Source organism: Dermochelys coriacea, chromosome 11 (genome assembly GCF_009764565.3).
Source record: "Dermochelys coriacea isolate rDerCor1 chromosome 11, rDerCor1.pri.v4, whole genome shotgun sequence".
Lineage (NCBI taxonomy): Eukaryota > Metazoa > Chordata > Testudines > Dermochelyidae > Dermochelys > Dermochelys coriacea.
Window position 1 is genome coordinate 67,944,550 of NC_050078.2, and position 22,972 is coordinate 67,967,521.

At 42.4% G+C, this 22,972-nt stretch overlaps 1 protein-coding gene across 6 annotated transcripts in view; it reads right to left on the bottom strand.

The window, feature by feature from the left end:
- ERBB4 (erb-b2 receptor tyrosine kinase 4) overlaps nucleotides 1-22,972 on the bottom strand; it is a 1,003,508-nt gene that overhangs the window by 878,623 nt on the left and 101,913 nt on the right. The window lies entirely within an intron of this gene.

Consider the following 22,972-nt stretch of genomic DNA (forward strand, 5'->3'; position numbering starts at 1 on the left):
CACAACACTGGAAAGAGCACAGCTAGGAGATCAGGCCAAGACACAACTGAGCCTTGAAAATGTTTCCCACACATAGTATTTTCCATACACGGATTTCAAACCACTTTACAAACTTTAATGAATTAAGCTTCTCAGCACCTCTGTAAAGTAAACTGGTATTACTCAGCTAAACTCATCGTGCTGTAAAAGGGTGCACTTCCATGTACTTCAATAGAACAGGACCTACTTATTCCAGTGCTGAATTTAGCTCATTATGCCCATTTTACATATGGGGAAGATGATGCCTAATAAGGTCACATAGCAAGTTTGTCTCAGAACTGTCAACAGTTTTCAGAGATCCTGACATGTTCCATGTGATTAACCACCAGACTATCCTACCTCTGGCCATAATCAGAGAGGCCAGCTAAGAATACATAAATACTGATTGTTCTAGATCTGCAAAAACTTCAAATACTTATCCCGTATTTATTTTCAGATCACTCCTGCAGTCATATTTAGTACAAATTATCTGGGTAAATTAATGGGATTCTTGCATGTAAAAAGCATCATAGTCTTAACTCCATCTCTATCTATATTGGAAAAGCGACATCAAGCAGATTGCTTCGTGAATGCAATTACCAGGTATTAGGATATACCATCATGTACATTTCCAACAGACCATACCCACTGGTCCCTTTGTTAATTTCAAGGGAACATTGTAGGGTTGCCAAATTTCTACTGGCACACCCTTGCCCCGCCCCTCATCTGAGGCCCCACTTCTGCCCCACCCCTTCTCTGAAGCACCATTGCCACTCACTCCATTCCCACCCCCCATCACTCACTCTCCCCACCCTCACTCGTTCATTTTCACCGGCCTGGTTCAGGGGATTAGGGTGAGGGCTCCAGCTGGGGCTGCGTCTCTGGGGCGGGGGACAGAAATGAGGAGTCTGAGATGTAGGAGAGGGCTCCAGGCTGGGGGGTGGAGCCGAGGGGTTCAGAAGAGGCTGCGGGCTGAGGCAATGGATTGGGATGCGAGAGGGGGTGAAGGCTCCAGCTAGAGGGGGTGTAGGCTCTGGGGTGGGTCCAGGAATGAAGGGTTTGAGATGTAGGAGAGGGCTGTGGGGATGGAGCTGAGAGGTTCGGGGGGGGCTGAGGCAGTGGGTTGTGGTATGAGAGGGGGTGAGAACTTCGGCTGGGGCTACAGGTTCTGAGGTGGCGCCAGGGATGTGGAGTTTGGAGTGCAGAAGGGGGCTCCAGGCTGGGGGAAGAGCAGAGACAAGGGCTTTGGAGTATGAGAGGGGGGCTCTGGGCTGAGACAGGAGGTTCGGGTGTGGGAGAAGGTACGGGCTCTGGAATGGGGGGTGTGGGTTCCAGCGTGGGGCCAGAAATGAGTGATTCAGGGTGCGGGAGGGGGTTCCGGGATGGGGCAGAGGGTTGGCATGCAGTGGGGAAGCTGCTGATGGCTCCAGCTGTGGGTGCAGGCCCTGGTGTGGGGTGGGAATGAAGGATTTGGGGTTTAGGAGGGGGCTCCAGGCTGAGGGGTTCAGAGTGCAGGAGGGGGCTCTGGGCTGGGGCAGGGGGTTGGGGTACGGGCAGGTGTGAGGGCTCTGGCTGTGGTGCAGACTCTGGGGTGGAGCTTGGGATGAGTGGTTTGGGGTGTAGGAGTGTGCTCCAGGCTGGGACCAAGGGGTTTGGAGGGCAGGAGGGGGATCAGGGTTGAGGTGCGGGGGGTAAGGGTTCTGGTTGAGGGGTGTGGGCTCTGGGGTGGGACTTGAGATTAGGGGTTTGGGTGCAGGAGAGTGCTCCGAGCTGGGACTGAGGGGTTTGGAGAGAGGGAGGGGGATCAGGGCTGGGGCGGGGCATGGGAGGAGGTCACGGGTGCAGGCTCCGGGCAGAGCTTCCCGGAAGCAGTGGAATGTCCCCCCTCTGGCTCCTTGGCACAGGGGCAGCAAGGCAGCTGCTCACTGCCCAATCCGCTGGCACTGTCCCTGAAGCTCCCATTGGCCATGGTTCCCAGCCAATGGGAACTACAGATCCAGTGCTTGGGGAGGGGACAGCAAGCGGAGCCCCCTGGCTGCCCCTACACATAGGAGGCAGAGGGAGAACATGCCACTGCTTCCAGGAGCCACAGGGAGCCTGCCTTCCCCTCACTGTGCTGCCAACCGGACTTTTAATGGCCCGTCAGCCATGCTGACCAGAGCCGCCAGGGTCTCTTTTTGACCAGGCATTCCAGTCAAAAACTGGACACCTGGCAACCATAGGATATTGGGAAATAAAGCAGGCATAAAAAATAGTTACAGTCACATGACAATTTGAATTCAGTAATGTCCCCAAAATACCTAGTGATTTTGCTTTTCAACTGTTCTTGGATGAATCCAAACTGTGTAGGTTGTACAGTCCTATCATATTTGGGTCACGTACTGGTTCAGAAATACTATACTATGAAACGTATAGGAGACTATAAGACTTACAGGGACAAAACTGCTCTCAACTATATGCACTGATTACAATGGTCTGGACAGGCAGTCTTTCACTCTGTTTCTCTAAAAATAGATAGGACAAATTATACTGGTTTTATCTGTAGGGTTAGGTTTTTTATTATTATTAATTATTATTATTACAGACCTGGGGCCATACTCTTAGCCAGTATAAATCAGTGTAAGCTCCATTAACTTCAATAGGCTGCACCAGTTTATACCAGCTTGAACATGCAGGCTGAGATTTTCAAAGACATAAAGGCATCTAAAGATGCAGATAATCATGTAGGCCAAGAGCCTCAAAGGTATTAGGTACTTAATTCCCGCTGAAATCAGTGGGAGTCAGGCACCTTGAGGCTATGGACTCCAGGAGTTTTTCAAAAGCACCTCAGCACGTTACATTTGTAACTCCCATTGACTTTCAATGAAATGTAGGGCTTATCGACACTGCGCTGTAGTGTAGACTACAGGGGTGTGAATTGCAGAGCGCATCAAAAGGCTGTGCTTTAATTGCCCCGTGTGGGCATTGTTGGTGCAAACGAAAAGGTTTGCGTTAATGTCCTCTTTCAAACAGGACTACGGTAACATGCATTAGGTACCTTTTAGTTTGCGCCGGCAACATCCACGTGGGGCAGTTAGAGCACATCCCTTTGGGGTGCTCTGTAATTCACATTCCCGTAGTCCTCAGTGTGGTGAAGTGTAGACATAGCCAAAGATACCTAACCTGTTTATGCACTTTTAAAAATCCCATTAGGCTCTGATTTGCATCTGTAGGTTCCTAAATAGCTTTGAAAGCCTGGCCCTTGGCCAGGGACGCTGGAACAAATTGTACAGTGGGGATGCTGAGAGCCAGTAAAAAAAACCCCTGTCTATGATGGAAACTATTTCAACCCAGGAGGTACTGCAGCACCGCCAGCTCCAGCACCTATGTCCCTGACTCCTACAGTCTTGACATTGCACCTGTGCTGCAGGGTGGACTTCACTGTAGAGCACACAGTCCCTGTAGAAAAGGCTCTTCCTTTCAGGACTACTGGAATTCTAAGGCTGCAGTACCGTATGCTATAACTTGAGCTTTGGAAATGAATTTTCTTATGCCAGGATATGAATTCATCAAGACAAAAGAATGTTCCTGATTTAGTCAAGGCTAGGCCAGTACCTAACTTCTTGTGAGAAGTCTGACATTTGAATCCAGACATGCTGTTTGTTCGTTTCATTAAGGTTTGTTTGTTTGTTGTTTTAATGTAATTAATAGAGTTTGAACTTAATATCGATGTCCCTGTTAAGTTTTTAGGTCTCTGCACGGTGATTACTTCTGAAATTTCAGAAGCTCTTCGCAAACCAGGCTTCACCACGGAGATCAGCTGTACAGGCCAAGTTGGAAACATACACTCACAAAATTCAAATTGAATGCCTACATGATCGTTTTTGCATTAATTAGATTTTTTGCTGCGACTATGAGCTAATTCACTAGCAAGACTGTAGGTTGAGATTTTGATTTAAAGCTGTAGCTAATGTGTTTTATTGCCAGATTTGCTCATAGTCAAAGCTAATTATCCCACTTATGCTTACATGATTTTTGAAACAAACAAAAAAATGTGTTAAAAACAGCGTACGGAAGACTGGGTTTTTAAAAATATATTTATCAACAATTTAAAATCTAGATCTTCTGTGGTACAGAAAAGCAAGCAATTAGCAAGTGAAATAAGAGTGATACAGTTAAGCAAACATCTCATTTTCAAGGCCCATCAGGAAACATTACATGTAATAAAAGGCTCCTACATGCATATCCACTTGGGTCCTAGATGTGGAACAATCACCTTTCATTAATGAATATTTTTTTCCCCAGGATGTTTTAAAAACTATTTTTTTTTAATTTGTCAGATTTTTCAGGCATTTTTAAATGGGAAACCAAAAGCTGCAATATCTTGATTTGTTTCATTTTTCTCTCCACTTGTAATTTTTAACCCTTTCCTCCCCTCTTTTTACTTGGTCCATTTTGCCTCCAGAAAAGAAGAGAATGGTGGTAATAGAGAAAAGAGGGGAACATTGAATACTGAAAATATTTCTATTTTAATTTAAAAAAAAACAACAGAAAACTTCAAAAGAAACAGCATTTTCCCCACAAAGAATGCATTTGAAATAAGGCCTTTTTTTTCAATCCCCAAAAAAGTTTTTTGAATGAAAACTTTCAACCAGCTCTGTTCGTTCCTTATCTCTTCCTTCTGCTCTTTTTTTAGGCCCTGATCTTGCAATGAGTTCAACTCATGTCAAACAGGATCCATGCAGGCAGGCACAGGCATCTGCAAATATGCTGCTAATTGCATATGAGGTACTTGATGAAGACATCATCTCGTGTCAGGTGTCCTTCCTCTCCTGTTTCAAATCGCTCTTTGAAACCCATGGCTTAAAGCAGAGAGGAGTTTTCCTCTCCCTTCCCTGGCTTGGGTAAACCATGTCCACACCGCTCCTGCTACACCTAAAACGGTAAGCTGACAGCTCCTCCTCCTGTTTTAATCTACATTAACCACTCACCATAGGGGGTTGTAGTAGGAGGTCAATGCTGCTTCCTTCCTTTCCCACCTCTAGATCCTAAACCCCACCAGGAATGCTCTGTGGAGTCCAGGGATTTTAGGAGGAATGGTACCACAGCAGTGGATAACTATTAACCCCTTTCCATGAGTGAAGATCATTTGTAGGGCTGGTTAAAAAAAAAAAATCTGTTAAAACTGTTTTTTGACCGGAAATTGGAGTTTTGACTAAAATAAAATTGACGGAGAAAGCATCAGCTCACTAGTAAAAATTTAGATTTTTCATCAAAGAAAAATAAATACCCTCAAAACAAAACAAAATTTAGAAATCTCACAGCTGTGCATTGTGGGAGGTGTCACTCGGATGTCTCCTGCCTCCCATTCTCTCATGGGATGGCTTTTCCCAGCTGGATTAGGTCTCCATGATGCACCACAGGCAATGACTCTCATGATGCCCTCAATATCTCAGCAAGAAGGGAGACAGTGGTGCATCACGTCCAGCAGCCTAGCCCACAGGAGAAAATCGGGGTATGCAGCACTGAACTAGAACTCACATGAGGCACTATTGGCAGCATTTACAAGTTGGAATTTTCAGTTTTCAGCCAAAAATTTTCACTTTTATGTTTTTCCCCCCCTCTGGAAAATGTTGACGAAAGTAAATTATTTTTTAGTTGAAGTTTTCCGTTAAAAGACTCCCGCCCGCCCCACATGCTTTCCCAGCCAGCTCTACTCATTTGTCTTTAAGACCTCTAGAACGTCTAAAATAATTAGCTTTGAGGAGAGCGGCAATGGTGTATCGCTGCATGACATCAAGCCCTGTTATATATACACCATTTTGTAGGTAAAGTAAAATACTGGTTTCTCTCAGCTGTGTGACAAGTTGAAACCAGATCCCTTCTGGATAGCCTGTACATGCTACAATGCCATTCAGTAAGCATAAGGATTTTCAGAGCTATTTTGCATACAGGATATAGTCTTTTTATATATCATATTTACAGTTGGATTAATTTTTCAACCATATGCAGTAAAGTCATTCCTCCCACTCTTCTTAAATAAAATACCCAGCTGAGGTAATGTTCTTTGCCATGTAACTTAGCCCATTCCAGACCATGTGACTGATCAACACCCCCATGGATAAAAGATATGCACTGAATGACTTCCTCAAACTATGCTGAAGATTGCATATGTATGGATTGCTTATCCTGTAACCTGGCGGGGTCAACGTTGCCATTCGGATTTTGCTAAAGAAGCAATCTGCTCTATTTAGAGTGGGAAACCACCTTCTTAATGCTAATATCTGAATGGCAAAGTCTATACCACGTGTCTCCGCAATAACCTACGTACACGATTTTTTAATGAACCTCCAGCAAATCAGACAGATGTGATGATAGAAGACTATATAAAAGCTTATGGAGGAAAAAAGGGCAAAAAAAGCTCATTTTAATACTTTAAGTGCTTCTAAATGCTGCAAATGTAAGCTTCTAATATAAAGTGGAGGCCTCAGGGGATATGGGAATTTTTAAATATGTCATAAAAGACTTAAATGCATACATTATTTTTAATAACATTATTAATGGGCTTGCATTTCCAAATACAACCTTTCAAAATACGTCTTGTGAAGCAACGTAAAAATCTTCTCTTGCTGTTTGTTAATTTCTTAGGCTGATAAAAAAAGGTAGGCATTAAAGAGTTTATAAAAATTAGAAAGATGGTTTTTGTTTTTGTTTTTTAAAAAGACACAGCCACAACATTACTTCAGAATTGACAGAAAATTCTATTTCCCCATGGTTGTTATATCCCCTGTAATTTAATAAACATATGAGTTAGGATATTGTGAAACTATTATGGTCAAGATTCTCTGCTCTGATCTACCTTGGTGATCCTTTGGCTTATTTTGCATGTCGGCCTCCCATTCTCATCACTGGGAAGTCTGAGCCCAGAATGAATGCAGGGTCCATCTTGAGAGCTTCCTAACACACTGCCACAGTTGCAGTAAGTGGAGATACCTACGCTGAAGCCCAACTGGTGTAAGAGAAAGGGAACAGCTGGTGTTCCCAGTTGGAACTCCAAGCCTTTGGAATTCACTTCTTCCCAGGTACGTAACAGCCCCAGTTTGTCGGCCTTCACTGCACGCTGCAAGGCCTCTTTTTTCTTAGCAGTGAGGTTGTGGCTATTGAATAGAGCTGGGGGTGATTGTGTCAGACTCTGTGGAGCGTGTATGTATTGGGGAGGCATCAATTAATTGCTATTATATTTATGTTGTCACTAGGGTTTTTGATTTGCCTTGGAGGAACTGATGGCTCTGTGTAGTGACTGAGTACATTTATAAGCGATGGTCAAGGGTGCTCAGGGTGTTGGATGGGAGTTGTTTTACTGTAGCTTGCAAAAATCCAAATACATAAATAAATGAAGAGAATTTTGCCAATATGTGTTTAAACTACATTTGCTGATGAGGGCAGCAGTTCATTTAACAAAATTGGCTCTTTCAGGTGCGTGTTCCCTGATCTGAGTCATCTTGCCTGTTTTACTGGCCACTATTCTAATCTTTGTCCATTCAAACTTTACTTGAGTTCTGTAACCTTTTTAGCTTTCACTCTCTAAAGGGAAGGTCTGACACGGTTATTGATGGCCAAAGTTGTTGTTTACAGCCCCAAATACAATTGGATTAGTTAAACCTTAGCTGCCTTTCTTGATTTTCTTCAGTCTCACTATTCACTAGCAAATAATTTGGCTGAACAAAATCTGGCAAGCATTCTTCTACCTTCATCATCCACCACTGCAATGCCCAAATGATCAAACCAATTGTTTTCCATCTCCATTAACTACTAATACTAAAGATACTTCCCTATTCAATATGATACTGGACTCATGTCTGTTTTTAAACCACTTGGCTTTGAGCATCTGATAGCAATTAAAGTCCATCCACTGATGTTTTCTTCTTTTTATTCAAATGTCTTTTTATTCCAAGACATTTCATTATTCAGCACGCAAACCATAATTGGCAGGGTGCACAGGATTATATATCTATTACATCAGCTAAATTAAACACAAATAAAATCCCCTGAGGGCTATGGAGGGATAACGTGAGCGTATAATGAGTGAGGATTTTTACAGTCCCAGCCTTCTAACTGCACATGGCTGTGCATTTTCTGTGCAGAACAAGTAGTGATTTTGCCTGCTGTTTTTCCATGCCATCATTTCAAATGGGCAACTGTGTTTTGGCATCTAGGGAGGATCTGGATCACCCAGCACTTTTAAATACATTTCAAAAGTAGTCTTGAAGGAACATTTTTCATCTAACAAGTCAATGTCTAATACCCAGGAGAAATAAATGAGACTCTAAAGCTAATGAAGTCTGCTGACGTTCCGAAGGCGCCCTGGGCTTAGCAAAGAAATATCACTACTATGAAGGGGCCCTCCATCTGCCATACCCACCACACCGGTATCTAGGCGCCTCTGTGCTGACACAGTGGCAGGTTCTGACCATCAGTCAGCCCCAGCGGCAGTTTAAAGGGATGGAGGGTTAAAAAGCTCTTCTCCCAGGATGGAAGCCTGGTTTGCGTGTAAACGTGTGTGGGGGGGGGGAGAACGGCGCCCAGAACAAAGTAAAAATGCAGTGCGAGGGAACGTGAGGATAAGACTTCCTTGGCACACTAGGTTGAGAGAGGATCTCTCCATTTCTTCAAGAGAGAAAAGACTCAGCCCCAGTGTTATGTCTCCCAACTCACTCTTGCTACATAGGAGAATTACTACAGACATAGAGCCGTTGAAGCTCCTGCAAGTTACCTTGACCTACATAAGGCTAACCATCTTTCCCCAAGCATGGAGAATATACAGTGGGGAAGGAACTCAGGTGCTCCACCACTCACTGCTTGGATACGGAGCTTTTATTTGCTTTGTGGCAGGTCAAACTTTTCCCTGAATAGGTTTTCCTTCTAGGAGGTGCCTGGCCTAGAAGGCAATGGATATTTTCTTCCAGACTGGGCCACCAGTGTGTAGTTGTTTTTATTTGTATTGTGGTAGAAGTTAAGCAAACCAGACCCCGCAAAAACTTATGCATGTGCTTAACTTTATGCACGTAAGAAGTGCCACTGAAATCAAGAGGATGATTTAGGTCTGAGACGTTAAACATGTGCATAAATCTTTGCAGATCTGGAGCCTAAGACTCCTGCTTGAAACTGTTTGTCAGCAAAGGCAAATTATGTGGAATGACTTGGTGATAGTTTTGTTATATTATGTTGCATGGAAATGTCATCTCAAGTTGAGTTAATCAGACTTGCTTTACCTGTATTGCACTTGTGTGTTTATTATATTTTATGTATGCTTTATTTGATGGGAGTAGAAAAATGCTAGGTTATGCACGACTCCCAGGTGTCAAGAAACGTCAGGTCCTGAAACGGAATTGTTTATTGAGTTCAGTAATGGGAATTGCTCACCGCTAACATCAGTTATTGACTTTCAAAAACAACTATTTTGTAACTAGTTACAATTAATTGATCACATGGAAGTCAAACTTAAAAAACAAAAACAAAAACCAAAAAACACCCTCCACCACCATATTAGCATACTAAGGTTCCCCACTAGCAGTTCACTAAGGAACAGGCAATTGGATTATTTTTCAGGCTTAGCCATTAGCATTTGGAAAACCGTTTTTGTTCAGGATGGATAGCTAAGGTGAGCTGAAACATGTCAACTACTGTACTTTTTCAAAGGGTGTCACGTAGCACCTCCCCCCAACCCCCGGAAAAGCACATTCCAGCATTCAACTTGGAAATCTTTATAATATAATATACTTTATTCCATTAAGAATTTGAGAGTTAGAAGCAGGTTTAAGAGGCAAAGTTTTAATCTAGAATCAAAATATTCTGAATTTTGAGGGCTGGGCATTTCATACCCCACCCAGGTTAGACAAAAACATACCAATTGGGGAAAGCATTTAAAGCAACTGTAAAAGTAGCACTGGTTACAATTGGGAAGGCTGAAGTATGAAAAGGCATTTTAAAAGGTGAAACAATATTTAAAAACCTAATTTAAGGCTGATTTCCTGCTTATTTTAAGGGCACAAAAGACAACAAAACAGGTGTGATGTACTCTTCATTAGCTAGCAGTCTAACTGAACAGTTGGGAAGCCCCCTACTTCCATCAACTATTTCTGTCTGCACTGGAGGACCCAAACTTGCAATGCAACCATGGCTGCACTGCACATAAAAGGACTGTTAAGTTATTCACGCCATGCTGCTCAGAATCACACTAGGATCAAAAGCCATAGCCCTTGGATATTAGTTTATTTAAAATGAACATACTCAGTTCTTTTTCCATAGCATAAAATGAAAATAAGATTAATCTTGAAGCTCTGAAGGAAGGAAATTCTGAATGAATAAATATGTCAATAAATTAATGAGGTTATTAAAGATGTAGCTTTATGTGGGCTGAATTCCGCTCTGAGTATAATTCAGCTGAAATCAATGGGCTGCAGGACAGTACTGCAAGAAGAATTTGTCCCCATCTGAGAGCTACTCGATGAAATTAAGAAAAGGAACCTTTACAGGATGTCATCAAAATGACCTTTTTGACTGTGAGCTGTTTAAAACCACACAAGGGCCTTGAAAAGAAATGGTGGAATCCCAATTCCTGAAGATTGCTAACCCAAGACTAGAAAAAAAAAACCTAAATCGCATAAAGAAAGAAATGTAGGGTTTCACGGGCAAAGGGACAGGCTAGCTGACTGAAAGAGAGATAACCAGAGGGGAGGGAATTTGTATTAATTTTCCCCTCGGTATTTCCCAGGAAATCTACTTAATGCTTATTGTCCCAAAAGCCTGGCACACTTTCAATATTGTCCTTTGAACCTCCAGGCCTCACGTTAAATCACCAACTCACATCCCAAGTCTCGTCATAGAGAGGCTGTAAGGCATTTTAGTTACTGTTTTCCAGATGCAAAGAGCTGAATGACCAGTCAACCAAACTGCCTGACAAATGAGCAAGATATTTCTGAATGTAGTAGCCAATTTGCTAATCGTATTGCTGCTCAGTAATATTGGTGTTCATCTGCCCTTTGGTTGACAGTGCACATAGAGATAGGGAACTTTTCTCCACTCAGGACCCTATAACCTTTCTGATTAGGCCTAATAGCGTTCTTCCCAGTTCTTGTGAAAACCCAATCAGTCATGTTGACTGTTGTGACCAGGTCAGGTCTGTTATCCACAGAAGGAGAAGTGTTCTGAGATATCAGTGGATCATTGTGACCCACCAGCTGGATGCTGTGCTCTACCTTTATAGAGAATTGGGAAGGTCCCTTCAAAATAAATATCTGATTCTTTGAATTCACCAGTTGTGAATGTGGAGAATGTACAATTGGAGCTAGGTCTCTGACAACAGTTGAGATAGGGTGAGATGCAGAGAGGATACCCAAAATTACTGGTTATGTATCGTATGAGCTCTGGATCAGTGAAGTATATCTGCGAGATCAGAATTCCCAGTAGATACTAATAACAACTGGATTTTTGTTTCTGCGACACCACTTGTTTTCCAGTATTGACCATCTTCTACTAAAATTCTTCTGAGATGACTCCTTATGCCCGGCACTATTCATCCTCAGCCCAGGCCTGCCGTATAGTAGACCTGAGCTTGACAGCCTAAGCCTTCACCCCCCATGCCACCAGACGCTGTTCAGGGCTTAGTCTACATCACTCTCAACTACAGTTCAGAGTCTTGAGTGAAGCAATTGACTGTCACCATCTACTCTGCGTGCCATGTATCTAGGTATTTCTTACATATTTGCTACCATTGTACCTTAATGGAGCTGCCACAGCAAAGAGGAGGAGATATCTTAATAGAGAGGAAAGGACAGACTAAAATGCAGCACTGTGTTTTGTACCACAGAGATCAGGTAGATGGGACACTTTCCTAAAAATAAACGAGATACGTGTGATCTTGGAAACAGAAGACATTGAGTCGAAGAGAGGTATAAGCAGAAGAATAAACCTTAAGCAATTAATAATTTGTTTCCATGCACACTTGTAATACATGAACAGAACAGAGGGCGGGGGGAAATGATGACAACATATCAGATGATTTAATTCTTTATAAAATATTCTGAGAGTATTCAGTGAGGCATCAGCAGCTATTTGAGTTCTATAATAGTATCTACAAGTATGAAATGTCACCAAGCTAATTACCTTTCTTAAAGGCATGTTTTGTAAAACTTCACAGATGACAGGTTCATATTTCTATGAGTGAAAGGGTATAAAAACCTGTATTCTCATTTTATACCATTTTAACAGATATCTAAAAAACCCAGTATGATTTAACATTTGCAGTTTAGTGGTCGGTCATTGTTATACCAACGTAGGGACATCTTGCATCCTGACATTGGCATTCCAATTCAGAAGATGAAAGGTGTCCTAAAATTGTGAAGTGCTGCAATAACTTCAAATGACTTTATACTGATTCATTCCAAAACTCCAACCATTTCTAAAATAAAGTGCTTATGGAAATCGGAGGGCTGCAATTACAGTGGTTTTTTTTTTAAAAAACATACTGCTTAGGACCTTATTACTCTCATATTCTGATCCTGTTGGAAATTTGCACTCTAATCATTCTAAATGGATTCCTGCAGTGTAAAGTTACCAGAAATTAGTGCAGCGTTTCTCACTTCATTTTTCAACTACTTGATATGGTTATGAAGCAAGGAGCATATTGAACTGATTTTAGTTGGCGCTCAGAGAAGGAAGTTGGCTGAGGACACAGTAGGACACACTGTTTCAAGCCTGAGCTCTAATGTTGCAGTCTTGCTGTCACAATAAACGGCTATGCACACAGATTTTTGTCTGGTTGGACATTTGGCTGCAGGTAAACATTCAGAGAGAGGTTTCCAAACCTCAGTTAAAGCCCACAGTTGTTTTCAGCTTTTCCAACCTAATTCTGCTGCATGCAACATTCTGTTCCACTTTAGAAAAATGCCTCTCTCTGAATTGTTGAAACTAAATTTTTGTGATCCTCTCGAGTAACTGATGACTTATGAGATTATTATCTACTTATGGAGGGTTTGAATCTTTCAGAATGGGCATAGCAAACTGTCGCTTATCTGATTCAGAAAAGCTTTTCCATGTTTGGGAGGCCTGTTGTGGTTTTTAGTTTTTTCCTGATAAAATTAATGTGGTGCAAGAAGGAAAGTCACCCAGGAAGCATTTGAAAGAATGACTCAGTGCAAAGTGGCATTAGTTTGCTTTGCTGATTGTTCTCAGAGGGTGAAATTCTCTTCATTCCCAAGAAGCTAGAGTAACTTCCATGTGAGTGAAGTACAGGGAGGCGAAAATAAAATTTATCCCTAAGATGAAGGCCTACATGCATATACCTACTTCCCACGTGGCCACTATTCAAGCCTCTGGACTGGAATACCAGGCACTGCCTCTCTAACACTATGGGAGACGACATGAGTGAGTTAATATATTTTACTGGACCAACTTCTGTTGGTGAGGCAAAAACGTTCGAGAAGAGCTCGGTGTAAGCTCGAAAGCTTGTCTCTTTCACCAACAGAAGTTGGTCCAATAAAAGATAGTATCTCACCCCACCTTGTCTCTCTAATATCCTGGGACCAACACAGCTACAAAAACTCTAACACTTGCAAAGGGCCCCAAAAATAATATAATTAGCAACAGAATCTTTGCTTAGACACTATGGAGATGAGTGGTACAACAGAAGATCCTAAAATAGAGACAGAGATCACCAGTCCACCCCCACCACCTCTCTCTATGCCAGCTTATGCTGGGCTGATAAAGAAATATTCTGCATGTTTTAGAGAGTCTTTCCCACCTCCACAATCAGTCCACCTGTGGGTTTCCCTCTCCTTATCACTGCACAGCTATGCCACGGAGCTCGACACGTTCTTCTGCTCCAAGAAGTGACTCTGTGATAATGACGTCATGGATTTTGTTAGTTTCTCCGTGACTCAAAAGACAATTTCCTCCGATCATAAAAAAACGTATTTTTTTTAATAAAAGCCAATCTTGCAAACTCATATGGGATCTGAGAGTGAAGCTGGGCTCTTGAATTTCCATGCATTTTTACCACCAACAAAAACCCTAAAGGGCCCCTTCTGTCTTCAGTGGCCTCCATGCAGCCAAGTGGAGTTGCACAGGTGTCACTCTGGACAGAATTTGATCCTACAATTGGACATTTCTAAAGTAGCCACGGATTTTGGGTGACCAGACAGAGTCACTTGAACTTATCAGCTGCAGGTATAGGTGCTCTATCACCTCTGAAAAGCTGGATTTCCACAGAAGCACGAAAATCAGAGGCCACTCTAGAAAATGTTAGCCTCAGTTCACATTTCTGTGAGAGAACTGAAATCAGCTTGCTCTCTCTCTCTCTTTGTGGTGTGTGCCCTGAGGTGCTAAATAGGAGTAAAATGCAGGCAGTCTATTTATCTCTGTTACTGTACTAAGGAGGCAGATTCATTGAGTAAGAAGGTGACATGTTTCTGTGGTCACTTTTCAGAGCAGAACCACGCTCTAAGGCAGAGGTGGGCAAACTTTTTGGCCCGAGGGCCACATCGGGGTTGCAAAACTGTATTAGGGCCAGGTAGGGAAGGCTGTGCCTCCCCAAACAGTCTGGCCCCTTCCCCCTGTCCACCCCCTCCCACTCCTTGTCCTCTGTCCCCCCCCGGAACCCCGATCCCTAACTGCCCCCCTAGGAGCCCACCCCCATCCCACCCCCCGCTCCCTGTCTCCTAACCACCCACCCCCCAAACCTCCACCCCATCCAACCGTCCCCGACTACCCCAGAGGAGATGGCAAAGAAATAGATTGTGGGCATTATCTCCCAAAAAGACTCATTCGGGTGACTTACATATATATATATCAATTTGCATTGTTCTGCTTTCCATCTACCTACTGTGGCCTAATGCATCTGTCAGCAATACTGTGTAGCCATTTGCATTTGTTATGCTAACATGAATGTAAAGATATCACATAAAACAAATGCTGGAACCTCCCTTCAACCCTGTTGCCCGCTCCGTCAATGGAACCCACCCTCCCACTCACACCTATTAAGCTGTCACACTGAAATCAACAAGCTCCTTGGAGACACTGTGGGGTGGGTGAAGTTGAAAGGGGTGGGGGAAGTTAAGACACACATCAAGTCCTCCAGCTTCCTGCCTTTGACGGACCTGCACAATAGTGCACTGTTTGGGGCACCCTTTCATTTCTTTGGTAGACAGGATTGGCTCACACCCACTACGGCCTTGTAAAAAGCTGCCAGCAGGAAAAGGATCCAAAACCTTTTTTCTTTGCTCAATTAAAGGAGTCACAGGGAGCTACAGCACCTGAATTAGAATCCCACAATTTCAAACTGCCTCCATGTAACTTTCAAGTAGATGCCTCCCAAAAACCCCAAGCCTTTACTAGTCCAGCCAACAAAACCAAACCAAACCAAACCTAACCTGCACTTTTATTAACTCCACTATAAACGTGGGTTTAGCATTTGCAAGAATATAGCAATGCTCCTTACCTGCAGGATCACGTTCAGGGCTTACGGCTAGGGTTGCCAGGTGTCTGGTTTTCAATAGGAACACCCGTTTTAAAAGGTACCAGGGCGGCTCCAGTCAGCACTGCTGACCAGGCTGTTAAAGTCCAGTTGGTGGCCCTGCGTGGTTCCCGGGAAGTGGCCAGCATATCCCTCTAGCTCGGGACCGGCCCCGAGTGCTGGCTCCGCAGCTCCCATTGCATGGGAACTGAGCAGAGCAGAGCCACCTGGCCGCCCCTTTGCCTGGGAACCGGAGAGACATGACGCCATTTCCTGGGAGCCACCTGAGATAAGTGCCACCCAGAATCTGCACCCCACACACCCTCCCATACCCCAACCCCTTGCCCTAGCTCAGAACCTCCTCCTTTGCCCCAAATCCCTTCCCCAACCCTGAGCCCTCTCCGGTACTCAAACTCCGTCCCAGAGCCCGCACTCCCCTCCATGCCCCAACCCCAAGCCACCTTCCACACCCTGAACCCCTCATTTCTGGCCCCAGGCTGGAGCCCACATCCCCAGGCCAGAACCCATACCATCTCCCACACCCCAACCTTCTACCCCAGCCTGGAGCCCCCCCCACATCCCAAACCCCTCATCCCCATACCCACCCCAGAGCCTGCACCCCCAGACAAAGCCCTCATCCCTCCTGAACCCTAACCTCCTGCCCCAGCCTACTGAAAATGAGAGAGGGTGGGGGAGAGCAAGCAATAGAGGGAGGGGAGATGAAGGGAGTGGGGGTGGGGCAAGGATGTTTGGTTTTCTGCCTTTAGAAAGTTGGCAACCCTACTTACAGCTCAAGTTTGTTTGCTTAGTTTCAATGATACTAAAACATGCATCTTAAATGATGACTGTAGAAAACTGCATTCTAGCAGCATTTCTGAGTTCTATAATGCACAAAATAAAAATCGGCATATTGGCATTCCTAGCATCCCTGGAACTGAACTCTAACGATAAGCTGGATTTGTTTCAGAATCCTTTGGTCCAAATAGTGCTTGGAATAGTCCAGATAAGATTTTATCAAAGATTACTTCCCTGCAGGGAAAATAAGTCTATGGGAGAAAAATCTAGCATTGTTTGTGCTAGCAGCAAAATTAAGAAACTTGTAATTCTCACAAGATAATGTCAAAGGGACTTATTCAGTGATACAAAGAGCTGCAGATGGGATTTGGAGCTCAATATTTGTGATTTAAAGGTTATCTAGTCTAAAAGGAACTGCACCTTCCTACCTTGTCTTCTTTTTTTCCATAGTGCTGGAAGATGAAACAATCATTTAAAATGTTGTGGGTTTTGTTGCCTAAATCCTTGATCCAGCAATCAGCTCTGGGAAGGCCAAATCCCTTTGAAGTCAATGGGGCTCCATGCAGGCATGGTGATCTACCCAGCACAGAGTTCAATGCAAGGTGGGGGCCTAAAACAAAGCTGTGGCCCAATTTCCCTGCCTTAGAGTGACAATGTCTGAGTCATGTGCTATGAATAATCAATACATGGAAGTACCTGACAATTAATATTTGAGATTATAAAGCGTCTCCTCTGCCTTCCTCCTGTATTTAGGACTCACAGCTCAGGACCATCACACTGCCTGAAGTTTCATACCAGCTATTCTTTTCCTCACCTCCTATAGAGTTTGATGGAAGTCTATGGGATGGTGGGGAAAAAAACCCCAGCAACAACCACCACTTGTAAAGAATAATATTCCCTGTTAGGTTACATAGGCTTTGAGAGTAATTTCCATAGAATGCTACTAAACTTATATTCAAACCCTATTGGTTTAACACCGATTAAATTCCATTGCACTCTTCCATAAAGGCCTTGATATTGTGTGTTTGGGATTTAAATATTTTCTCTGAGTATTATGTCCAATAACTGCCCAGAAAGAGGCATAAGTTAATATGAAATGGAACACTAGTTACTACCAGTATATGGGAGGAAGAGGGTATGAGTGTGTATAAATCAATAGGTTCCATATGGGGGGTGGTTCTTCTGCTAATCTGCAAACATTTTTGGTGTTTTGGAGTTACACCGCTAGCATGTTTCAAGGAAAGAGCTTGTAGGGTAAAGAGATGTACAAAAAGCTCTGTACCTTTCAATGAACTTTTGAGCATAGAGTTGTTGTTCTTTTTGTGAGGTGCTGGTTGGAAACTTAGTGTACTGGGCAATCCCAAGAGAGTTGTTATGATTCATGCATTGTTAAATTTAAGTTTACATTTTTGGCAAGTTGTAGGTCTGATTATGCAAGGCCAGCTAAGTGGGAATCTGCTATTTATCCGAAGTGTCCTTGCCTTAATAATAGAGGCACAGGCAGAAACTCAATCTCCTTATACCTTGAAGCCAAGTATAAACTTTGATAACACTTGGCACATGGTCTTTTGGGAAATATAGTATCATTATTGTGAGCTGCTGTATTGTTAAACCCCATTATTTATAATTAGCTACCTTAAGGAATGTAGACATAGTAAGGGGTTTTACTATGAAAGGAAGATAAATCACCTGGTCTGATTGCAACGAGGAAGTTTGTAATGGAGGTTAGATACCGATAAGGGTAAAATGAAAGCCAATGGAAGTCTGGCCGTCCCGGTAAGTCATAGGCAAGAGGTCTTCCCGTTTGTTTGTGCTGTAAATTAGCAGTAACTCTCTAGGCTGGGCAGTAATGGTTTATTTCTATAGTTTTGCTTTTTCGCTTCTCTCCTTTAATTTTTAAATCAAAGAGCTCCTGTATAATCCTTCTCTCATTCTTCAGTGCAGTATGCCAACCTCTCACAGCCACGATGCTTGCCAGAAACACTTGGATGCCACTTTCTCTAAAACGGATCTTAATCGATTTTCCCACCCAAATAAATAAGCAGCAATATTTTGGAACCCCACAATTGTGGATTGATGCATCTGATGTTCAGCTAGCAGCAGCCCTTTCAAAAGGGATTTACAGCATGTTCTCTCCTAGAGCTTTCAGTATTAGGGTGGGAAACAATGGCAATATTGACAGTTGAGATATTTGCCTAGGACAGTACAGCGAAGGGCACTTTCTGTGCAAGGATCTCAAAGCACTTTTCAAATATCAGCAGAGGCGTGCCGTGACACATTTAGTAAGGCCTGCAATTCTACACTTGCATGCCTGGTGTAACCGTGCGTGCAAGATTACATGGTGCGGATAAAGCGGCGTCCTCCATGCATCTTCAAGGAGTGGACGGAATCGTCCCACAGACGCAGCCAGTAAATCATTTCAGGTTCTTGTAGAAATGAATCCCGGACCATGCGTTGCACACTCAGACAGCATGCCACTGAACATTAGTGAATTAAGTTTCACAAGAACCCTGTCAAGTGGGTGAATCTTATCTCTTTTTTAAGACTGAGGAAAATGAGGCACAGAGCATTTAAGTGGCTCACTCAAGAACTCTTTACAAAGCAGGGAACAGAATCCTTGTGTTCTGATGGCCAAATCTACACCTTCATCACAAGTCCATGCTTGCTGTTAATGAACTTTACCTTCACTCTTTTGGACCTATGGAATAGTCTTAAGACCAGAGACCCCACTTCCTCAATATCTATTTAAACTATGGTTTACAAGAGAGACCTAAAGATGTGTGGTTCCATATTTTAGCTCCAATTCTCAATGGGGTCCACAAAGGTGCAAGAGGTTCTACCACACAGAATTCACTGGGGGGGCTTAGTGTGTTTAGCTGCCTTTCATGCCATATCTGCGTAGTTTATGTGTAAAAAGGTATATTTCCAAACAGCCAGCTCTTCAGACTCAGCCTGGGATCTGACGCTCAAGATGGGTTCTTCCCATCTAGCACATTCCACCCAGTCATAGGGGGTTCTGCACGTCAAATCAGGATCTCTTTCACGGATACCAATGCAACGCCATTGTCTTCAAGTTTTGTCCAATTACCATAAACTGGAGTTGTACTCCAGGGCCTAATTTTGCCTGCTGAAAACATTACTGTCATTGATAAGCAAGATAGAAAGAATCCAGGGCAGCAGCTGGGCACATCCCTTTATTTGTCAAATGATCATAGTCAATAGAAAAACTGGTGATATGAAATGAATGTAGAATTACTCCACGTCATTTTCAGGGTACAACTACTCTTTAATGTCCTTGAAATACTAAAATACTCAACTAAAAAGGTATATGGCCGAGTTTATCTTTTGCCTTTCACAACATGACATAGCTGGCTTTGTGCATTCCTGTTTAAATTATAAGTATGATGTTATTCCATTAACAAGGACAAACATTTATCTAATATGTTACATTGACACTAAAGCTGTACTCTAGTGATTCTTTCGATTTCTGAGCATCCCTGTTTCACTCCCAATAAAGTTGAGTTCAACATTTTCTTCTTCTATTCAGGAAAATATGTCTGCCAGAGAACATTACAGTAAGTTAACAGTCGTTCCCATCTTGTAATAAAAAACACTTGTTCTGACTTATATCTCCTGCAGGGCCCTTTTCTTCAAAATGTATATGCTCATCAGGTTTTGAATATATTTTCATTCCTGTATAATGCACAGTAGCATAACAAAATATTAGTCTATAGCTAGAAAGGTGCCAAGATCTTTCTAAGACTAAATGTACTAGAAAGCGTGCAACAAGAACAGTAAATAATTGTAGCAGCTTATCCTTCTACCTCCTAATGCATTTATTACCATCATTATCCTCATTTTACCATATACAAATCTTTCTATCAAGCAGCAACAAATTTGGCCTGTTGTCTCTGCTTTGTCGCTATACTGTTTTGTTTCTTGACTCTAGTTGGTATCCCTCAATTTTAAATAGTAATCTAGAATTTCACCACATCATTATGAGCTTCACTTATTATCTATGACCGGTCACCTGTCCAATATTTGTTCTGGCAACAAAATGTGTGGCTTTACATGAAGTCAACCTATACCTTTAAACAATTGTTTCTTTCAAATAACAGTGGGATGAACAATGCTTTCTTGTTTCATTGGTCACATGGTACTGCTATCTTTATTATCCCTTTTTGTTGGTCCATTACTATCAAAGTCACCTACTGTAGTTTCCTCTCGTCTTTCAGTCATCTGATAATGTTCGTAGCAGTGGAACTATGGCGTTTGGGCAACACGATACCCTATTACTTACCAATCTGTCTCACTAGAACAGCTTTCTTACTTATTAATAGGTTTCAGAGTAGCAGCCGTGTTAGTCTGTATTCGCAAAAAGAAAAGGAGTACTTGTGGCACCTTAGAGACTAACAAATTTATTAGAGCATAAGCTTTCGTGAGCTGAAGTGAGCTGTAGCTCACGAAAGCTTATGCTCTAATAAATTTGTTAGTCTCTAAGGTGCCACAAGTACTCCTTTTCTTTTTACTTATTAATGCTTCAGATCTCATCTCCTAACATTGTGGTGCAATGTGCAGCCACTTTTCTACCAAAATATTAAAAGGCTTTTCCCCCACCTAAGATTTTGAACCTCTCAATGCCCATTTTTATCATTCCCTATCAGTAAAACCACAACAAGAACATGCTATCAAAAGGAAAACTGGCCTCATAGTTAATGAATTGCATTGTGCCGCAGGCAATCTAGGTTCATTTCCCAGCTGTTCACGGGCTTCCAGTGTGACCTTGCACAAATCACTTCACCACTCTGTGCCTCAATTCCCCATCTGTGAATGGGGATAATTATACTTCCTTTCTCACGCCCTTTTTCTCTCTTTTCTATTTAAATGGTAAGCTCTTTTGGCCAGGGACTGTATCTTTAAGGGTACAGCAGAACCTCAGAGTTAAGCACACCAGAGTTATGAACTGACCAGTCAATCACACACCTCATTTGGAACCGGAAGCATGCAATCAGGCAGCAGCAGAGAAAACAAAAAGGCAAATACAATAGAGTACTGTGTTAAATGTAAATGACTTTAAAAATAAAGAGAAAACTTTAAAAAGATTGGACAAGGTTTCTGGGCTTGTTTCATTTAAATTAAGATGGTTAAAAGCAGCATTTTTCTTCTGCATAGTAAAGTTTCAGAGCTGTCGTAGGTCAATGCTTAGTTGTAAACTTTAGTTGAAAGAATAACCATAACATTTTGTTCACAGTTACGAACATTTCCGAGTTGTGAACAACCTCCATTCCCAAGGTGTTTGTAACTCTGAGGTTCTTCTGTATGTGCAATACCTAGTACTATGAGATTCCAAATTCTCCTGGGCCTTTTAAGTAACGGTTATTATAAATAATTAATAATAGTTGTCCAGTTGCTCAGCTAGTGTAAATCAACATAATTTTCAATGAAGACAATGGGCCAGATTCCCAGTTTCTATAAACTGGTGTACCTTCACTGAAGTCAGTGAAGCTATGCTGACTTGCACCTGTTAAAGATATAGACCAACATTTCCGTACTAAGCCTTCAAAATCATTTGTTTTTTCTGCCCCATCAGATTACTCTCATTTATTCACTGGAGATATACTACTCCTAATGTTAACATTTTCACATATTTTCTACTGGATCCATTTATAACATTGTCTCTTCCCTTTGCCAGCCTCAATGATTCAGTGTAGTAGAAGGGTTAAAAACAAATCCCTGCCCTTCAGCAGTTGGGATATGAACAGTTCTACCAAAATATTCTCTATTCTAAGGCATTGGTACAACCCGACCCTGAAAATATTATTGATATGGGAAATGAGCATAATTAGCAGCAGAAATGATGCGTTATTTATGATACAAATCAGAGTGGTAAATCACCAACAGTTCACTATCATTACCATGCAAATAGAAGGAGGTAGTTAATGGCCCAGTTGTTAAAAATAGACCACTTGCTTCTTCAGGTGGAAATGAAAGGCAACAGTTTGAGTTAAAGGCAGAGATGTGATCATTCATCATATTGTCATTCCAGAGTCTTGGAAGTGGAAAACCCAAGACTCCATACCACAAAGGATTGTCTGCTTGGAGCATTATGCATGTTATCACAGGAACACCAAAATTAAAGTTAGATGTCCCCCAGTCTGCCTCTATGATAGTAATGGATGGTTCTCTATGGTGTTTCACATAATATATTATGGGACAATATTTAAGGAACTATAGGTAAAAAATAACATGAGGACCATGGCCCCAGTTGAGAATAACACTTAAGCAAAATTCCAACTCTAGGCTCATCAGTCTTAATCTCATGCTTAAAGTTAAGTGTGGGCTTCAGTGCTGTAGTGAATGGGGGGGCTTTCTGTGTCAGTGATTGAGTGTTGTGCCTTCCATTTTCTCGTAAATTCCTCCCTGATGCCATTTCTTTCCATTCAACAGAGTTGCACTCGGGATGAATTTGACCCTCTGTGTTAGTCACCTCAAGAACTGGACCTTATACAAATAATTAGTTCAAGGTCCCCATCTTTACTCTATTATCTGAGGGCCTCATAATCTTTAAGGTATTTAGTCTCCTTCCCTGTGAGGTAGAAAAGTATCATTATATAGATGGAGAACCGAGGCACAGTGAGATTAAATGACTTGCTCTAAGTCACACAGGAA